The sequence below is a fragment of the Hermetia illucens genome, chromosome 2 (genome assembly GCF_905115235.1).
Source record: "Hermetia illucens chromosome 2, iHerIll2.2.curated.20191125, whole genome shotgun sequence".
Classification (NCBI taxonomy): domain Eukaryota; kingdom Metazoa; phylum Arthropoda; class Insecta; order Diptera; family Stratiomyidae; genus Hermetia; species Hermetia illucens.
Genome location: NC_051850.1, coordinates 76,939,975 through 76,954,154, shown reverse-complemented (window position 1 = coordinate 76,954,154; position 14,180 = coordinate 76,939,975).

Below are 14,180 nucleotides of genomic sequence, written 5' to 3'. Positions count from 1 at the left end.
CGGCTATTTCTGCTTTCCGCGCGTCTCTCGCTGATGTACACATGCGCCTGTAGAAGACACTGTGTTACAGTAGTTCCTCCAGTTCCATAAACCCATTTTTGACGCCTTTGCTGACGTTCCTCTGGGGAATGTTGCCGACCGCATACGCTTCACCATTGCCGTACATTTCCTGATGAGCCTTTCTTCTTAGGCTCTAGCTAACACAGTCTACTGCACTTCCACTCGGTTCGTGTCCTCAGGACTAGAGATTCTGATTGGGGTTTTTTCGGAACAGGGACACTACAAGGTACTGGTGTTGTCGCCACTTGGTGAGGCTTCCTCTTTATTTGGTCGTCCCGGTGTGATATCGGGTATTTCAGTCCTCGCTGCCTCTTTGGCTGGCCGCTGCGATGAGTGGTGCATTTTTGTGCTCCGCCAAAACGCAGCCAGCTCTTCCTCCTTCCCTGCTATTTCTTCGATTTTTTGTATAATCAGATTTATTCTCCATGGAAATTTCACCAGCGCATTGTGTGCAAGGGATCCGCGGTTCGCTCTTCACCAAGAAGCTACTACCCAGGCTGCAGTTATACTGCCAGCTAGCGGGTCAGAATAACTTCCTCGGGCACCACGGGGACGTCACTCTCCGTATCGTAAGCTACCCGTTAAAAGTCGCTGACGACCCCTGAGTTTTATAATTTTCCATAAAACTAAAGCAAACCGCGAAGTCCAGTCGAAGTTTGCTGTCATTTTGGCAATCCAATAACTTAAAGAAATATTTCTGGTTAAAGGTTATTTAGAAGATTTCTGAACTTAACTTTACATAATTTTTTTAAAAATTATTTTAAAGAGAGATTATTAGGAAGCAGAATGATAAGGCAGTATTTGGCCGCGCAAGGAATGTGCAGAAACAATGTAACACCAGACGAATATTTTAGAAGATTTCCTATTAGAGGCAAAGAAGGGCTTTCGCAATGAGAGAAGGATGTGGCTGAAAATGAAGATTATTTTGTATATGGCCACATATGTTTTGCAGTGCCAAAAAGGTACGATGGTACAAGGAAATCGTGAAAGGCGGTCATAACTTTTGCAGGGCGTTGTTTAGGGAGACTATAAACAATAGCATGCTTAATATTTATTTTCATATATACGCATATTTAATTTTCCATCCATCCATCCATTGCATATTTGATTTTCCAGAAGCAATATCCAATGTCCGGATAGCTGAGTGGTTAGAGCACAAGGCTGTTGTACGGAAAGTCGCGGTTCAAATCTCGCTGGCGGCAGTGGGATTTGTATCGTGATTTGAAGTCGGATACCAGTCGACTCAGCTGTGAATGAGTACCTGAGTCAAATCAGGGTAATAATCTCGGGCGACCGTAATGCTGACCACATTGCCTCCTACGATGTTCTGTAGTGTACCTTTACGGTCTTGAATGAAGTGCTCTAATACACTTCAAGGCCCTAATCCAATATCTAGGGATGGTCAACGATCCTTCACGGATCGTTTAAGATACGGGGAGTGACGTTTCCGAGCTGGCATAATACTTGCGTCCTAGGTAGTAGCCTCGAGAAAGTTTCTCGGTGTAACAACCGACGTCGATGGGGTGATGTGAGCGTAGCTCTGCCAATGTGGTAGTTGTGGCGTGTATCAGGAGCCAGCCTCTTCGGGACCCTGGTCGGGTAGTATGCATTGAACTGGTGTTAGTAGACCGCGTTGCCCCGAGCGAGCGCTGATCCGTCCGTGAATTCCGGAATCAGCTAAGCGTAGGTCAGGCCTCAGGGAACTGGGGTAGGGGCTGTGCCCCGAGGGTAAACCCGTCCTGACTATTGCGGCCCGCTCCCTTGCACACGATGCGCTGGTAAACAACTCAAATGGAGAATGAAAACAAACGAAAATGTGCCGTTCGCCCCAGCGTCCACCGAAGGACGCAAAAAGGGCCCGACGAGCCATCGGGACGCGCAGATGGAGAGGAAGACTCGCAAAGTGATGCGGCACCTGCAACGCAGATAGGAACCCAGACCATACCACACAGTGCTATAATTGCGGAAATAGGCACAGGGGAGAAACTGCCGAAACTAATCAAATGGTTTGAAATATAAGCCGAGTGGGAGCACCGTCGACTACTCTAGCGCAAGCTGAAGAGGAAAGACTTATTAAGAAATGCACAACAGTTGTGAAGCACATGCGATCTGCGACGTTCCTCCTGAAAAACGTCGGCAAGAGGGTGAAAAACGGGCTAATGGAACTGGAGGAGCTCGTGGATAGGATTTCATACTATAGACGAACATGGAAAGTAAGACAGAAACAACCGCGCTTCACGACGAGAACACCACGAGTACCAAACGGATCGCTGACATCCCATTGCAGAGCGAACTTGGTAAAAAACGAAAGGAGGAAGGGACATCTGAAGGAGACTTCACTCAGGTACCCTCCAGGGCTGAAAAGAAGAAGGCGAAGAGAAACAAAAGACAACAACACGTTGCGCCATCAGAAAACCTCTGCCTACAACTAAGGCGGACACGAAAGACGGAACACCAAAAGAAAAGGTGGGGAGACGAAGGAGGACTAGACCGCCAGCTTTGCTTATTAAGCCGCCGGAAGGCAAGACTTTTGCGGAAGTCCTCAACGAAATCCGTTACAAAATGAAACCCGAAGACAACGGAGCGAAAGCGTCTTCCATTCGTGAAACAAAGGTTGGTGGAGCCTTCGTCGAACTAGGCCCGAAATATAAATAAAGTCACGTTTTGTGAAGCAGACAAGGGGTTTCGGGGAGAAAAAGCTTTGGTTTCCAGCCTGGAACCCACGTGTTCTTTGGAAATCCGAGACCTTGACTGTCTCACGGAGAAGAAGGAGGTAGAACAGGCCATCAAACGCGAATGCCCGGAGGTAACCAATGTCCGGATTGGTATCACCTCCGCGAACTCCCGAGGCCAAAAACTTGCTGTGGTGGAAGCTGCCGAGCAATCCGCGAGGAATCTTCTAAACAGCGGGAAAATAAGAATTGGTTAGGTAGTGTGTAGGATACGATTCTGGGCTGCCTCAACCAAATGTTACAGATGTTTGGATTATGGGTACACATTTGCAAACTGTCGGGTACCTGACAGAAGGGCAACATGCCATAAATGCGGTCAGGCAGGCCATAAAGCGAACACTTGCAATGAAAAGGAAAGCTGCGTCCTACGCAGGGTTGCACACACTGCGGGATTGGGGCGCGGTCCAGTTTTCAGAGCAGAACTGGAAAGAGCTAGGACACGATCAGCACGACTCGCACCCTACAAATCAATATGCACCGGAGTGCAACCGCTCACGATTTGCTAGCGCACTTCGCTGTGGAGACCAAAGCTGATTTAGTTCTCATCAGTGAGCACTACCAAAACAAGGGCCCAGTTTCATGGCACCCAGACATATCAGATACCGCTGCCGTCTGGATTCGGGACGGCAACCTCCTGTTGCTTGACGAATCAACCAACAATATCAAACCGCACTGGTCAAACACAAACACGAACAAGAATAAGGATAGGAGAATACAACTTTGAGACCGTTGACAATTTCTCCTATCTAGGGTCGAAAGTCACAACCGATAACAACTACGATGATGAAATCCGCGCACGGTTGTTGTCAGCCAACAGAGCCTATTTCAGCTTACAAAGACTGTTCCGCTCGAAACGTCTCACCATAGGGTCAAAGCTCTTACTGTACAAGACTATGATCTTGCCAGTCCTCATGTATTCCTCGGAAACTTGGGTTCTTAGCAAGAAAAATTGCGAACTCTTGGCCGCGTTCGAGACAAGAATCCTCCGAAGAATTTTTGGCCCCCTACATGAGGATGGACGATTCCGTAGCCTACACAATGACGAAATCTATAAGCGATACCATGACCGTCCGGTTGTGGATAAAATCCGGCTCAATAGGTTACGGTGGGCGGGTCACTTAATTCGTATGGATGAAGATGATCCCACCCGGAAAGTCTATAAGGGCAATATCTATGGTAGGAAAAGAAGACGAGGCAGACCCTCCCCAGAGTGGGAGCGATGGCGTGGGCCAGGACGCCAGACAGCTTTTAGGGATATCGAATTGGTGGGCCTCGGCGCAAAATCGGGATGTCTGGAGTTCCTTATTAAGGCAGGCCTAGACCGGATACCGGTTGTTGCGCCGCTGATGATGATGAACCTCCTGTTGCTTCCGAATCAACCACGCACCTAAGTTGCCGATAAGCCACGCAGTCCATCTGCCTCTAGTTTCATTTTGCCAAGAGAGCTGCCACTCGTCTAGAGTGCGTTGCCGTTCTTCGCGAGCAACCACCTCCCTTGGCTCATCTCCCTTGCGCTTGTATATGGCCTGACCCTCCTTAGCAAGAAGGGCAACGGGGATAACTCCCGCGATCACCATCACGGCCGGTTCAGAGACTGTGCGGTATGCAGACGCCACCCACAAAGCTCCCTGTCTCTGTACCTGCGCGATACGTTTACGATATACCTCCTTGTTAAGAGCGCCAGCCCATACATCAGCGCCGTAGAGCAGGACAGACGCATTAAACTCATCAGGAGACGTCGCCTGCTAGACGAAGGACCCCCAATGTTTGCCATTAGTCTACTTAACGCCGAGACTCCAGCTGCAGCCTTGTTCGCGGCTGCTTTGATTTGCTCAGAAAAGCTCATCTTTGAGTTAAGAGTGATTTTAGACCCTAGATAGGAGAAATTGTCAACGGTCTCAAAGTTGTATTCTCCTATCCTTATTCTTCCTGTTTGACCAGTGCGGTTTGATGTTGTTGGTTGGTTCGTCTTCGGTGCTGACGTTGCCACCATAAATTTTGTCTTGGCTTCATTGATGTGCAGCCTTAGATGTCGCGCCGCCTGCTTTGATCTGGATGCAGGCAGTTTGTATGTCTCGGGTGGTTCTTTCCATGATGTCAATATCGTCAGCATAGACCAATAGTTGGGTGAACTTAAAGAGGATCGTATCTCTTGCATTTACCTCAGCATCACGGATCACTTTCTCGAGGGCCAGGTTAAAGAGGACGCATGCTAGCGCATCCCCTTGTCGTAGACCGTTGTTGATGTCGAATGGTCTTGAGAGTTATCCTGCTGCTTTTATCTGGCGTCGCACATTGTTCAGGGTCAGCCTAGTCAGTCTTATTAATTTCGTCGGGATACCGAATTTTCTCATAGCTGTGTACAGTTTTACCCTGGCTGTGCTATCATAAGCGGTCTTAAAGTTGATGAATAGATGGTAAAACTGCTGTCCATATTCCAACAGTTTTTCCATCGCTTGCCGCAGAGAAAAAATCTGATCTGTTGCTGATTTGCCTGAAGTGAAGCCTTTTTGGTATGGGCCAATGATGTACTGGGCGTATGGGGCTATCCGGCCTAGCAAGATAGCGGACAATATCTTATAGATGGTACTCAGCAACGTGATACCTCTATAATCGCTGCACTGTGTGATATCTCCCTTTTTATGTATGAGACAGATAACGCCTCGTTGCCAATCGCCAGGCATTGATTCGCTGTCCCATACCTTGAGCACAAGTTGGTGAACCACCTGGTGTAACTGGTCGCCTCCATATTTAACTAATTCCGCTGTAATTTCATCGGCTCCTGGCGACTTACGATCTTTTAGCCGATGAATTGCACGGACTGTTTCTCCTAAACTTGGTAGCATTGGCAGTATTTGTCCGTCATCTTGAGTTGGCGGGACCTCCAACTCGCCGATGTCCTGGTTATTCAGTAGCTCATCAAAGTACTCAATCCATCGCTCCAATATGCCCATTCTGTCGGAAATCAGATTTCCCTCTTTGTCTCGGCAGGATGAGCATCGAGGTGTATAAGGCATCATCCTGCTGACTTGTTGGTAAAATTTCCGCGCCTATTGCTCTCTGTACTTTTCTAGTTCACAAACTTGTTGGTTCTCCCAGGCTTTCTTTTTCCGTCTGTGAAGTCGCTTCTCCGCTCGACGGAGTTCGTGATAAGTCTCTGCGCGTGCCCGCGTTCTTTGAGAATGCAACATTACTCGGTATGCGGCATTCCTCCGTTCCGTCGCTGGCTTACATTCATCGTCAAACCAGCTGTTCCGACTTCTTTTGCGGCTGGGGCCAAGTATGTTTGTGGCCGCATCCATGATAACGTTCTTCATGTAGTTGTGAAGATAATTTGTTGATGCTTCATCTCCAGGTGCTCTGTTGACTGCGGTTATTGTGGCATACATTTCGCTCTTATAGGTGTCGCGGAGGGCTGTGTTAACTCTCACCTGATTGTCAGAGGGGATTCTAGGTGGTATTGTTATTCGAGCTCGGAGCCCATGCCAACGAGATAGTGATCCAAGTCTATATTGGCCCCCTTATGTTCTGACATTTATGAAGGCTGAGAGGTGGCGGCGTTCGATTAACACTTGGTTGAAATTTGGTTGAAAGTGATCCCGTCTGGAGAGGCTCGTGTATGTTTATGGACTGCTTTTCGCGCAAACCAGGTACTTCCAACAACCATTTCGCGTGACCCTGCTAATTGAATAATCCGCAGTCCGTTATCATTTGTATTTTCGTATAAGCTATGGGAACCAACGTAGCGCCTGAATACGGGCCAAATGCAGTACTTAAGAAAGAAATAGGCTTCATTGGCAACAGAATGTTACATGAAGTCAAAACAGTAGCCCGAAGCATAAAGGGTAAAAAACACACAATTGAGCACTAGAATAGTCGGAATCTACTCAAAATCTCTCCACAATCCTCTCGACAATGTTATTAGAACCTACGCGATTATATTGAAAAATTCTAGCCGAAAAGGGGGATGTGAATTACTTTGACCGAATATTGTCATGTTGTCTTTAGTATTTCTCGAAGCCATTGTTAGCTTTGATATTTGTTGGAAAGGTGGGAAAAGCGAGCCGTCAAAAACGATAACTTCTTTAACGGACCCAGTCCCATAAACTACCTAACTGAAAAATCTGAAAAAAATCACGAAACTGCCTCTAAACGGTGTCCAGGCCTCAAAATAATCTTCGTATCGATATCTACTCAAATGAAGTTAATAATAGTATAGCACTGTTTCTTTGGGAAATTGATTAGAAACCCGCGTTAAGTTTATGTAATTAGAGAAAATTATCAGTAATGTGGCCCGTTGTATCCCCAATTTTGATCGAAATCGTGTTGTTAGTGATATAGTTACAGCGGCTTAAAATTGTGTTTTCCGTGTAAAATTCCTGCAACCGAACTACTACTACAGCTATCAATATCCACCAAAGCGCGTAGTTTGATATGCTAAATATACACACCCTGACGGGCTACGTACAAATGGAATAATTCCGTACTCAAATGTACTTTCATAAGAAGCAAACAGAACCATTTACACCTATAGCGCCGAGCTTCCTACTTGCTTTAGTTTTTAATGTCAGTATTAAGCGTGGTCTACATATTTGCGAAGCCTTAACAAAAAGTCGGAAGCACAAGCGTGTGGCTAGCGTGTTCCGCTCGGTTGCTAGCGCTTGTTGGCGATCTGGCGCTTCCACACACTTGCCAAGCATCTACAAACAGTCGTAACGCAAACGTGTGGGGATGGTGTTTTGCTTGGGATGTGTCCTTTCGGTAGCAATTGCCGCCGATCCAATGAAGCATCGACTTTTTTGGCAAAAATCAAAAAGTGTGTACGTGTGCCTGCGGAAGATGAAGGAGCGGAGTGAAATGCAATTATGTGAGCGAACTTTGAAGACTTGGAATGAACTTCGCCGACAAAAGAATTAAAATGCTTGTGCGCGTGTCTTTCCACCAAGCATCTTATAGAGGAATATTCAAACATCATTGGTTCGCAGATTTAATTAAGACTAATTGCTATTAATCCTAAATGAATTTATAAGGAAGCTCTGTCTTTGATTCCCGCTGGGTTGCGGCAAGCGGTAAACGTGTTTAGACGGCTTAATACGAGCCACTTACGTGCAAGCAAGTTGCCAAGTAAGTCGTTGTTTCCATGAAGATTGAACGTTTTTCGGCAAGTTGCGGTTCCATCGAGGTTGCATGTTTGTAAACAGATAGGCCGATCAGGTTGTGGCAACCGCAACTTGCTCACACACGTGCAATCTCGCCCGATGACAATGTTGATGCGCAAAATCAAAGTAAATATTTGTCGAGTATTTGCGGCAAGTGACATTTGCTTGGACGGCGCTTTACGATTTTTTAGCACTGTCCGGATATCAATTTCTTTGGTTGTTCGCCCCCAACAAAGGATTTATTTAATCTTTTTTCCTTGATTTTCTTTTCATTGCATCTGACAGACTTATACGTTATGTTCTGGTAAAAAACAAAATACTTACAACTCCTTTTACTCCCTTTCTGAACACCTCTGTGTGTCCGGATTTCAGTTTTACTGACTGTATATGAATGCTTAAAATACGCTAATAAGCAATGTGTGTTTGTTTAGGATGAACACAATGTATGTAATAATATGTACATATTTCAAGTAGTTTGGTAATACAGGGTGCGGCAGCATAACTTCCTTTTTTCAAAACTCAATAAAAACTATTGTATGCATCGAAAAATATTTATTTATTTTTTATAATGTAGGTACGTGTCTAAAGCTTTTATTTACATTGTTTTGAAGATCAAATCTGTTAGGTGACGTCCCCCATTCTCCATACATTGCGTAAACCGATTTCTGGCGTACGTCATGACTCTTGTTAGCATAGCAGGTGTTATGTTTGCAATTTCTTCTTGGATGTTGGTCTTCAAATCTTGTAGGGTTCTTGGACGGTTCACATAAACACGGGATTTCAAAAAACCCCATAGAAAAAAATCACAAGGGGACAGATCGGGAGAGCGTGCCGGCCATTCCAAATCACCTCTAATTGAGATAAGGCGCTCTGGAAAGTGTTCCCTCAAAACAGCCATCGATGCTCTTGAAGTGTGTGCTGTTGCACCGTCTTGTTGGAACCAAGTGTCCCTCAAATCCAAATTTTCTAGCCGTGGGGAAAATAAATTATGTAGCATGTTTACATACCGGTCCGAATTCACTGTCACCGTAACTTCATTTTCCTCAAAAAACCAGGGACCAATAATTCCAGCTGAGGAAATTGCACACCATACTGACTTTGGGTGAATGCAAAGACTTTTGATGCAATTCTCGAGGTTTGGTGTAAGCCCAGTAGCGCATGTTTTGTTTGTTTACCGACCCACACAAATGAAAATGGGCTTCATCGCTAAAAAAAACAATAGCACCCTCGGGAACGACATCAAGAAGAAGTTCACACGCGTTCATCCGAGAATTGAAGTCACGTTCTGAAAGTTCCTGCACTATCGCCATCTTATAGGGATGAAAATGAAGATCATCACGAACAATTCTTCTCACAGAACGATCGGATAGTCCAAGGGCAGATGCGTGTTTGCGCGCAGAACGCCGTGGCGATCGCAACATTGACGCTTTCACTGCTTCAATGTTCTCAGGTGATCTAACGGGCCGAGGGACTCCAGTTCTTCCTTTTGTCGCATTTGCAGTTTGTCTGAATGTAGTGACCCATGTAACAATTGATTTGCGGTCTGGGACGGGAGCCAACGGGACTAAATTAAAGCGACTCCGAAATGCACGCTGTGTTGCAATAACCGAACACCCGCTTGAAAAGTAAACCTCAACGGCAAAGGCACGCTCCTCACTATTCGAACACATGATGGCGACTGAACCATATCGGGACAAAACTTTACAGTATCCCCTCTTGAACGAGACCACTAGCGCTTCGCTATGACATCAACTAACTGAGTGGCGCGCATTTTAAAAAAGGAAGTTATGCTGCCACGCCCTGTATATGGAGGAGTATTTTGCATTCCTGGCTATGTAAGAATAGGAAATGTGCACAGAGAGTTCCTCATATAAGATCAACACAACACCTTTATATCCGAAGCGCCCAGCCTCCGGTATCTTGACTTGTTGTTTCTTTAGTATAGTTAATATTGCATCTGATGATAGTTTTGTTGAATATTTGGATTTAAGTGTATCTGTTAATTTGGTAATTATGTTGATACCAAATTTAAACCGTATTTTGCTTTGCTCGTTATGCGCTTTTTGATAATTTTAAAATTATTTTTTTTTTGTTCGACTGAGGAAATTTTCTATGAATGAATCTCTTTCGTCCATGTTATCGGTGGCGGTTTTGATATCGAAAGCCATGATTATCATTTTGTTTTAGTTTTTTAGTTATTTGTATATAAATATCAATTACTCCAGGCAAACATATGTGTATATGTAAGTATATATACGTGTTAATAAAGTTTGCTGGTAGTGTCTAATTCAGATAAATGTATTTGCACAATATAGCAGCGGTATTCAATATACATACATATGTATGCGTTTAGGCACGGAGTAAATCGGAAATATAGGTACGATTAATTTAAATACGTGCATGTATATATACAGTATTCGGTAATAGGCAGTTCGTTTGTTTTAGGGTGAGGGTAATATTTCTGCCTTTTTGGAAAAATATGAAAGAATATGTTGAATTTGTTGCTACATACGGATGGAAGAATTTGCATAGAAGTTTCTCACATAAAATGGACACAAAACCTTTATACTTGAAGCGTGACCTTCTGGTATTCCGACTTGCTTACTTATATCTTCAATTCAAGGACCCTGGTCTTACCTGAATAGAGACGGTACACTAAGTAGTATGCCTAATTTAGGATTCTTCTTCTTTTCCTTCAGCTTTTGTCCCGTTCACAAGCGGGATCGGTTCGTCGTGTTCAGTTTCGCCATTTGATTCAACTTCTATTAAACGCCTGATCTATGGTAGATGCAATCGCGAGGCTGTTAAATCCCCATCCAGCGTTTCAAGGGACCGTTGTTTCGGCTGGTCTCTTCGTTGCTTACCATCGACTTCGATGTTCAGACCAATCTTGGGAAGTATATTCTCGTTGGCGCGATTTATGTGACCATATCATCGAAGACTCTCCCTCTCATACTTTCCCCACGATCGGGAATATCCTCACCTCGAGTGTGATCAAAACGTGTCTCCATTACCGCAAGACGCCGTTCATTGTCTTTTATAGTTGGCCAACACTTAGAACCATAGAGAGCGGCAGGACGAATGACATTGCGGTGAATTTTAGATTTGAAATGTTGGTTGATACGTCGATCACAAAGAACACCAGTTGTAGAATGCCAGTTCATCCAAGTTGCGTTAATGTGTGAAGCAATTTCATAACACAGTTCTCCATTGACTTATCGCATTGACCCGCTAACAGTGATATTGCCTGCGACCGTGTTGTATGAGACAATCATTCCATTGTGGGCAAACTGCTCGAGATCATTTTTGCTATGGGACGCCACGAAACCATCATCTGCATAAAGAAGTGCTTAGGGTCTTGGCCGTTGGAAGACCCGTGTGACGGTATCCATAACAAGGACAAAGAGGAGTGGTGAGAGGGCGCTTCCTTGATGAACACCAACAGAGACACGAAGCGGTTTTCATACACCCGCCGAACTTTACTTTTGGGATCGTAAACTCGAAACTACAATCGTGGTAAATGTGCCAGTTGGGAAAACGTGAATGCCAATCCAGAATAGATACTTTATTGGCAACAAGCTAGTCCTATGGAGACTACGACGTATGAATGAAAAAAAATGTATTAAAGTTTGCTTAGCCGAAATGCTTGCCGAAATACGGTACCAAGTTGGTGTGCAGAATTTGAATACCTTCGGAATTGATTCGGATTCTCGTAAACACCAGAGCCGAATTGACGGATGGTGAAAATGCTACCCAAATCGGGACAGAAATTAGTCACCGGAAAATAACGTGGCTTTTTCCTCAAATGAGGCCGATAACTGTGTAAATCCGTCAGGACCATGAAGGCAAGCCTTCTTTCAGGACCAGTCAATTTAAGTAAAAGTGAAAATATTATATAAAGGGTGCACATTAGAACTTATCCCATTCATTCGTCGAAGTCTTGTGATAATCCGCAAAATTTGGAAATATTCCAGTTTTAACATCGGTACTATAAACTTTCGCATGTCACAGTGGTTTGGCGGCTTCTTTAGGACTTTCCAAACTGTCACTGCTCCAACACGAGGGAATTAGCTACGGTGATACTCCTCTGTTGCATTGGAGGCGAGCTAAAAATTGTCCGTTTGCAAAACAAAACCTTATTAAAATCGGTTCAATGTCTGTCTGTCCGTCTGTCTGTCTGTCTTTTCTAAGGTTTTGTGTGAAACAAAACCTTATTAGAATCGAACTGATGTCTGTCTGTCCGTTTGCCCGTCTGTCTGTCTTTTTTTTTTTGTTTTAAGGAGGTGGAAATCTTCAAAAGACGCTGGCCTGGCATACCAGAGTGTGGGATTTTTACCCACTAAAACCACCCCCGACTCCCCCCCCCCCCCCCCCCCCCTACCCAGTGGAACCACCTTCAGGTATTACATCACCGGGCGGAGTTAGCTTACTTTAGCTAGGCCTCGTTGAGTCTTCCCGCGGGGTTCGTAACCGCGCCTTCGTCACTTCTTCTGCTTTTCGCAGTTTCTCTTGGATCACTGCGATCATGAAATTGATCGCATCCCAGTCTTTCTGGGAAGTTACCATTCTCCGGACAAAATTTTCCGGTGATAGCACTTCACCTAGAGTTTCCTCTAGGTTCCTTCTTTCTTCCAAGAACCTACGACATTGAACAAATATGTGCGCTGGGTCCTCTAGGACCCCGTCGCAGTTTGGACAATTAGGCGAGGTGTCTAATTTAAACCTGTACAGATATTGACGGTATCCTCCATGGCCAGTGAGAAACTGGGTGAGATTATAATTGATCTCCCTATGCTTTTTTCTTCAGCCACTCCCTGATGGAAGGGATCAACCTATAAGTCCAACGACCTTTTTCTGACTGGTCCCATCGCTGTTGCCATCTGCTTATGGATCTCTCTCTTTCCGCTTTTTTCACCTGTGATAAGGCAGAGATGGACTTGGTGTTATAAATGTTCATCATTTCGGTTGCCAGGATGTTAATTGGCATCATTCCCGAGATGACGAACGCTGCATCGTCTGAGACGGTCCTGAAGGCCGAACACAATCTTAAGGCCGTTCTTCTGTAAACCGTACTCAGTTTATATGCATTGCCTAAAACGTGCAGCGCGTTTCCCAAACTGGGACTGCATACAGCATGATTGAACTCATCACCCTGGCTATGAGCAGCCTGCAAGTATGTCGCGGTCCTCCTACGTTCGGCATCATCCTTGCCAGAGCCATACTCGTAGTGGATGCTTTTTTACAAGTATGCTTTATGTGCTGCTTAAAATTAAGTCCTCCGTCTATCATCACCCCCAAGTATTTGATGGCAGGCTTGGAAGTGATGATACGATTCCCGATTCTGATGCAGGCGTAATTTCTTTTGCGGCGCTTAGTGATGAGGACCACTTCCGTCTTTTCCTCCGCGAGTGCCAGTCCAGCACTCTCTAGCCAAGCCTTAACAACACTGATTGCTTCGCTTGAGTACAACTCAGCATCCTGAAGATGCTTTGCGACCACAACCAGTGCTATGTCATCGGCGTAACCCACCACCGTGGCCTCCTCCGAAACCGGAAGGTTGAGTACATCATTATACATGATGTTCCACAATAGTGGGCCCAGCCTCCCCCTCGGACACCACCTTGTCGTGGTGGGGGAGCCTGTAGTAGTTTACTACTACACTAAGGGTGTCCAAAAATATGAATATGGAAACGATGGATTTAAACTCTCCAAGTGGTAAGAAGTCACAGACTTCGAATCCACCCGCGACCATGAGCAATCATGTCGCGACCGAGGCGCGGATTTTGGAGGCCTCACCACATTCATATTCGCCTACAGATCAATCTGTAGAAGGCATGCTTTCCGACTCAGTGGAAAGTTTGCACTTGGTGCCTACGGCGAAGTTAGCCAGAAAGGAAAGTACGAAAACTTTCAAATTGGGAGAAACTAGAAATCCGACTACGGCTGAATTCTGCCTGTCAGAACCTTCTCCTTCATCCTTACCAGGAAGAGCGGAAGAACGGGAAGCCGGTGATGTGGACGCTACTGGTTTAACGCCGGTGTGTGGAAATGGATCCAAGCGGTCCGGACACCGTGAACCTGGAATGGCCCGAAGCCGACGGCAGAAGAGAGCACTGCTACGGAAGATGAAGCACCTTGGGAATGAGGACATGGACGTGGCAGTACCAATAAGCGCGGTAACGCCCAGAGAAATCGGACACAAGTAAGCGTAATCTCCGGCGGAAGGTGG